The following is a 7,356-nucleotide window of genomic DNA, read 5'->3' as shown; positions in this document are numbered from 1 at the left end:
TGGTGGTTTCCAGAGGTGACGAGGGTTACGGGGCCAGCCTGATGGGTTATCTGAGAGAATATTTGATCGTTTAATGCGGTAACAGGGATGGGAGGATCGAGAGTCTTGAGTGGCAAATGAAGGCGTCTAGCGAGAGCTAAATCTATTAAATTTTGCTCTGCTCCGGAATCAACGAGAGCATGGAGGGGGTGAGAAACCTTATTTAGACACAGGGTGACTGGTAGAATTAACCGGGGTTTGGAACTGAAAGAGGATCCGCCCACCTGTATCCCCAAAATTACCGGCGGGCGTAGCCTTTTGGCCGAACCGAACACTGCGCTAACCTATGCTCCACTGAGCCACAGTAAAAACACGTGCCCGACCGAAGCCGTCGTTCTCGCTCCTCTGGTGTGAGACGAGAGCGGCCGATTAACATAGGCTCCGGAGCGGCGTCCGTTTCCACGGAAACGGGAGCGGATGTTGACACCGGACGTGACGGTGGAGGAAGTGAAAACGTACGAGGCGCAGGTTTACGATGTTTCTGGTTCTTTTCTGCCTCCCTTTCCCTCAGGCGATTATCTATCCGAAGGGAAAGGGAGACCAAGTCTTCAAAGGATTTGGGCTCATCGCGGGAAGCGAGCTGGTCTTTGAGCTCGTCGTTTAAGGCGCGACGGAACACTCCCCGAAGGGCATGATCGGGCCAATTGGCCTCGGCGGCTGCAGTACGGAAGTCGATAATGAACTCCGCCACACTCCGGCTCCCCTGTTGCAACCCGAGCAACCTTTCATCAGAACTACCCTCCGATACTGGGTGAGTAAAGGTCTTTTTAAACTCGCACAGAAAATCATCAAACGAGCAGGTTGGGAGCGGGTGAGCCGACAGGTACGCCTCGGCCCATAACAGCGCCTTGCCCTGTAGCTTAGCCACCAGATATGCTACCCGAGCTGATTCGCTAGTAAATGAACGGGGTGAATGCGTGAACGCGAGAGAACATTTCAGTAGAAAGGCCGTACAGCGGCCCCGCTCCCCAGAGTACGGCTCGGGTTCTGGGAATGCAGCATCGCGAAACACGGAGCCCGAAGGGGTCGGAGCTGGGGAGGACTGGGGAGGTTCTGCCACGGGCGCAGGGGACGCGGAGGATGGGCCTGGAGGAGGGGAAAGAGCCGACTGAATCTCCTGCAGGGAAGCTAAGATCCTAGCCTGGGTCTCGCCTATGGCTTGACACCGGGTGTCGAGAACCTGCAACGCTTGCTCATGAGCCCCTAAAATGGCTCCCTGCTTGGAGACTGCTGCACGTACTGGGTCTGCTGAGTCCATTTGTTGGCCAGTTCGTACTGTCACGGCGACGGATGGCCGGTACTGAATAGGACCCAGGTGCAGGAACCCAGAACGGAGACGGTAGATGATTTAATAGTTTATTACGGTTAAGTGCAAGGGGAACAAAAAAAAGGGAAACGTGGCAAAGACAGAAAATGACGAGACGTGGAGCCTTGGTGTGGCGTGCCCAGGGGAACGTGGCTAGGGCGAGGGAACGAGGCCTGAGAAGTGGAACGGAGCTGAGTGGGGAACAGTCACACTGAGGGGAGAGGATATAGAAGTTAGGCAGGTAGTGAAGGCAGCTCAGAAGTGGCCAGTATAAGAGCAGCAATTCTTACTTTGCAGTTAGGGACCTGGAGTGTTTGAGAGGGGGATGATGAAGATCCAGGGGAGGCTGAGTGGCGTGGAAAGGCTGACCTGAGATCCGGGGCTCCAGATGGAGTGTGATGGCAGGAGGGCAGGCAGGTGAGGCACAGAGGGATTTCCAAAATGATCACTAGGTATTCCGAGTCCGGAGGTGGAGTGAGCCAGGGTGGGTACAGCGACTGTAGCACAAAAGAGTCTTAGTTAGTAAGATGAATTACAGCGAGAACTTGAAACACAAGACCTGTTACCAACATGGGTTGATGACGAACTGGCAGTGAGTGAACATCGATGTGTGGTTTAAATCCCTCTGGCTTGATAGCCTGCAATAGGCTCCAGGTGTGCAGGAGCTGGAGTTGGCCCTGCCCAGGGGCGGATCCCAGGTCAGTTCAGGAGCCTAATGGAAACTCCAGCCACCCACCGTAGACCATGACAGTTTCAGTAAAAGAGCTCACAAAGGTTACAAATTTGAACTGAACTTAAACAGGAGTATTTTGGATAAATGTGTTTTCTAAAACATTGACTGTGAGTTGTGAAGAAAAAACTATCCAATTGAATTGTAAGGAAACACTTCAGAACTTGGAATATTGTATTTCTTTTTATTTAAATCATACTTTATTTTGACTAAATTGTACATTTAGAATTTAAAGTTTTGTGTTGTGTCATAATTATTATTTACAGAGTTTTTAAGTGATAACAGTTACTAAAAAGTAAAAAAGGTTTAATATGTTAGATAAATTCATTATTCTTAGCGGACACTAAACAGAACTCATATTATTTTCACTAAGTGGAGGCACCGCCAATATTAAAACTTCTCAGTACAAAGGTTAAAACTGGTTAATTATTGCTTCTCCTGTTTACCAGTAAAATTAAGTAACGTACCCAGGGGCCCGCTCATAGTACTATCACCACCTTAACCGAGGGTTAATCCTGAGCTACTTGGCTGGGTGCTACACATTGGAGGCACCGCTGGGATTGTTTTGTTGTTTTATATAAATTTTAAGTTACAACTAAATCTGCTGTAACCTTAAAAGTAACTAAGAGTAACCCTTGTCCTAAAAAGTAACTTCAATAAATTTTTTATTATTAAAGTAACTTGTTAAAACTATGGCCACTAAAAGTAATGTTTCACAACCAAATCTTGCAAATTGGTGCAGAGGTGAAGGGCTTGATCAGGCACATGCAATTCTACTTGCCTGAAGAGGAGGAGATATTCACAGTAGAAGAAACACTCGAACAAGTAAAAACCTTGGGCAAGGTAAGAGTAAGAGGCAAAATGTTTGATGCCAATAATCAACCCCTGACCATGCTATGTGAATGCCGAGAAGAAGTCAATCCTACCAAAGTTCCACCAGGGGTGATTTCCCTTAAAGAAGGACGTAAATGGAAAATAGTTGTTGCAGAACAAGAAATAAACTCTGACCTATTCACAGAGAAGTTGGACAGATTTCTACGTGATGAAGGGAAAACATTGAAGGATGATACAAACTATGTGATCCTAGCACCTCATGGAACAGCAACCCCGAGTCTACAGTATCATTCAGGCGGTAGGTGATGTTTTGCAGTCCAAGCCAAATGAAAGCAATTTATACCGGCGTTTTAGAATCGTCTCTGGAGTCCACCCCACTCCACCTGGTGAAGACAATTTGGACAGCTGGTTAGAACAAGTAAGGTTCATGACTGATGAGTATGAGTGCTCAGATTAGGAGAAACGCAGAAGGATTGTTGAGAGTCTCAAAGGGCTAGCGCTGGAGATCATTCAAGCAGTACGCATGTCTAATCCCATGGCAAACCATATTGATTACATACAGGCACTGGAAAGTACCTTTGGAACCTCAGAATCCGGTGAGGAATTGTATCTCACATTCAGAGCTATGCATCAAAGACAAGGTGAGTGCTTGTCTAACTTCTTACTGAGACTGGAAAGATTACTGAACAAAGTAGTGCAAAAAGGAGGCCTACAAGTGGGTGAAGCCAAAAAAGTAAGACTAGTGCAACTCACTAAAGGTGCCACTGAATCAGACTTCATGCTTCTTCAGCTAGGTCTAAGAGATAAGTGAGGTGATCCCCCAACATTTTTAAACCTACTGAAAGAAATTCGAGAAGAAGAGGAGCGTGAAGCCACAGGACAAAAACTCAAAAACAGCACAGAGACAGTACGTACATGCAGTGCAAGTAGCAAGCGAAACAGACTCTAAAGACTGTCAGCAACATGATTTTCAGTCCGAAATTCAAGAGCTAAAAGAAAAGCTGAAAGAGCTCAACAAGCAGTCTCGGTCTACAGAGTCAAGCTACAAAAAGACGTCCAGAGAAAAGAAAAAAGAGAAATCAGACACAAACAACGAAGTGCAAGAGTTAAGAAAAGAAGTCAGAGCTGAAAACACAGTTAAGTGTAATGTCAGTAAAGCCACAACATTATGCAAAAGAGAGAGGCCACTATTCTAAGTTCAAAGCAGAATTCAGTCAAAAGTCATCTACCTTCAAGCCAAAGAGTAGTAAAGAGTCAGATAATTTCTGCTACAGATGTGGAGAAAATGCCCATTTTGCAACCAAATGTACAGCTCAAAAGGTGATCAAAAAGCTTATTCATCAAGTGCATGGAAGCCCACATGGACAAAGTCAAAGTACAGACGCTCAAGATCAGTGTGTTGCTCGAGTTGACCTTGATAGGAGCTATGGATGATGGACCGATAAGACCTTCCGGTATGTTGACACTTTGAGTTAATACTACCAATGTTCCAACTCAAAATGTCAACATACCAGAAGGTCTTATCGGTCCATCATCCATAGCTCCTATCAAGGTCAATAACATCTCATGCCATAGTCTTATGGATTCAGGGTCAACAGTGACCATTATCTTTGAGGATTGGTATAGAGCCAACATACCAACAGTCCCTATACAGCCCATTTCCAGTCTAGCCATCTGGGGCCTATCAGCTGAGTCCTATCCTGACCATGGGTATGTAGTAGTAGAGATAGAGTTCCCTGAAGATGTAGCAGGTGTCAAGGGTCCTCTTAATGTCCTCGCTCTCATCTGTCCTGAGCCCCCACAAGGTCATGAAACCCCTGTAGTGGTTGGTACCTACGCTTCTCTGTTCAGTTGCCTATTTCAGCTGTGCAGAGATAGCGGTAGTGAGAACAAAGTCAGCTGCATGAGAATACAGGCAGTTTATGACAGATACAGCAGAAGATCCCATAGGGCAAGTGAAATGGCAAGGTCCAGGGCCACTTACCATTGCTCCCGGGAAAAAATGTTATGCCACGTGTAAAGTAGAGCAGAAAAGAACCAAACCTCAAGATGTTATTTTGGTTGAAGCACCTGCCATGCCCCAACTCCCATCCGCTGTGTTGGTCCAGCCAGATGTTCTCCGTGAAAGTGACATGGATGAGAACAGTTTTATCTTTCTATTACAGAATGAGTCAGAGAAACCTACCTCTATCCAAGTTGGCACAGTTATTGCAGAGATGCATGGAGTAGACGTAGTCACCGACCCTAAAGTTTTAGAGTCTGAAGCTAGTACCATAGCTCCCAAACTCTGATTTTGGTGACTCTCCTGCTCCTACAGAATGGAAGAAAAGACTACAACAAAAGTTAGCGCAGAGATGTAATGTCTTCTCTCTAGATGAATGGGACGTGGGGTTAGCTAAAGACATAGAACATAACATCCGCCTTAGCAAGCTCTACCCACTTCAGAGAGCGTTCATGTCGTTTAGCTCCGGCTGCTATTGATGATGTATGACAACACCTACAGCAGTTGTTAGCTGCAGACATTATTAAAGAGTCTTGAAGCCCATTTGCAACACCTATTGTTGTAGTGCGAAAAAAGAATGTCTCCATCAGTGTCATGGTCCTGGGCCATGTTGGCCCAGTATTCTTAGTTTTTGTGTGTTTTGTATTTTGTTCCCTATTTATGCCTTGGTTCCTAGGTTATTTAGTTAAGATGCTCCTTATTTGGTTATCTCCTGTGTGCCCCTGTGTATCTGTGAGCCCTCGTCTCTCCTTGTGTTTTATTCCATGTTTTCCCCAGCCCGTTATGTCTGTGTTCTCCCCGTGCTCTCTCTCCTCCTGTCTGAACCTCCGTGCACTTCCTGTTTTACTTTGACAGTCTCTCGTCAGTATGCGTCATGTTGTGTTCACTCCTGCCCTGTCTCGTTATGGTTATCTGTGTCAGCTGTGTTCCCCGTGTGCTCCCACTTCCCTCGTTAACCCTCTGTGTATTTCTGTCTGCGTCTCCCTCAGTTCGGTGTCGCGTTCTCCCTCATGACTGTGTGCCCCTCCGTGTGTTTCCTCGTAAGTCCGTTCCTTAGTACTTCCCAGTTTGGTTTCATGTTATTTTGTATCGTTGTCATCTTTTGTCAGCAATAAAGCTGTATTTTGAGTTCAGTCCTGTTTTCCCATGAGTTTGCGTTTGGGTCCTATTTCCTGCCTGCCACACAGCCAGTTCATGACAGAAGAACGCGACCAGACAATGGACCCAGCAACTCACAACCCCTCCGCTGAGCTCCGTGAGGATTTAATCTACACAGTGGAGTATCACTGTCAGGAGTGGGCAGCGGTGTCAGGGGAAGAATACCGGGAAACCCTAGCCATCCGTTTACAGAGGATGGTGTCCGGACTCCCATGGCTATTCGGCGCACTACACCCCCACATCCAGGACTTCCTCGTCTCCACCGTAGGCATTCGCCCGGAGCTGCCTCTCCAGTATCATGGGTCGGAGGATGTTCAGCCCGGTCCGCTGGAGGATTCGCTCGTCTCCTCCCCCTTCTCGGCGAAAGCGGCGTTCACGCCGCTGTCGCGCCAGTACAGCTGAGCTGGCTGCGCCCTTGGGTGAGAGTGACTGTGCGTCACGCTCTCAGCCCAAGTTTTCTGATCCTGGACTTCATGACTTATGCACTACTGTGAGTAGCTCTGTTTTGCCCGCCATTGTGTTACCTGAATCGGATAACTCCGCCACTTTGTGTTTGGACTCTAGAGACACTATACAGCGAGGCACCTCAGTGTCAGATTATTCACCAGTTGCTCTCGCTAGTAATCTTTGTGTTTTTGAGCCCTCAAATTCTTGTAATGCTCGCGGTGATCTCCCTGAGTTAGCCGATATGAATGTTTCACCTGTAGAGTTAGCCGAACCTAAGACTGTTATTCCACACCAGACTCACCTACATACTGCTACCAGCATTGTAGCCCCGCAGAACTGTTTTACTCAGCCTTTAGATTCTGAGGTTTCCCAGTCTGAGCTCAGCCACACACCATCAGTATCATCAGCTCTAGATGTAACGGTGCATGCTGAGAAACACATACCCCCTGAAACTGTGTGTTCTATAGCTAATGCTCCTCCTATTTACTGTTTCCTGTTCCGGCCTATTTTGTCTTTAGACATTCCTGATATTTCTCAGCCAACTCCTCAACCAGCCATTGCTCTCTCAGCTCCTCAAAGAGTGACTGAGAATGAGACCTGTGTTGCTGAGCAAGCAAATTTAACGTCTACTCCTAGCGTTCTGCCAGTTTAATCTTTAAACCAGCTCTTGTATCTGTGACTCCCAGTGTTGCTCCATCAGTTTCTCAGGCTGTGGTTTTTTCTGTGCCACAACTTGAAAGTGCTAACTCGGACGCTACCTGTGTAACCTCACCTTCTCTCGTGCCTGCTAAGCAGGAGACTGTTTCTGTTTTTCCTCGTGCACTCCTTGAAACTGTGTAT

The 7,356-nt window shown here is 47.0% G+C and overlaps 1 long non-coding RNA gene across 2 annotated transcripts; it reads right to left on the bottom strand.

Moving 5' to 3' along the window:
* Positions 1 to 1,422: 1,422 nt before the first annotated feature.
* Positions 1,423 to 2,088, bottom strand: LOC146662862 (uncharacterized). 2 transcript variants are annotated; one of them, XR_014912893.1, is made up of 3 exons: positions 1,916 to 2,088; positions 1,636 to 1,842; positions 1,423 to 1,556 (listed from the first exon to the last, which is right to left on the bottom strand). It is a non-coding gene; the product is annotated as an uncharacterized LOC146662862 (long non-coding RNA). The 2 variants fall into 2 exon arrangements; XR_014912894.1 differs by having other exon boundaries at positions 1,933 to 2,088.
* Between the last annotated feature and the right edge of the window lie 5,268 nt (positions 2,089 to 7,356).

The sequence above is a fragment of the Rhamphochromis longiceps genome, linkage group LG8, assembly GCF_057381845.1.
Source record: "Rhamphochromis longiceps isolate RC_006_pf linkage group LG8, R_longiceps_female_GT1.1, whole genome shotgun sequence".
Taxonomy (NCBI): Eukaryota; Metazoa; Chordata; class Actinopteri; order Cichliformes; family Cichlidae; genus Rhamphochromis; species Rhamphochromis longiceps.
Note: the sequence above shows the minus strand (reverse complement) of the source record. Positions and strands in the feature narration are given on the sequence as shown.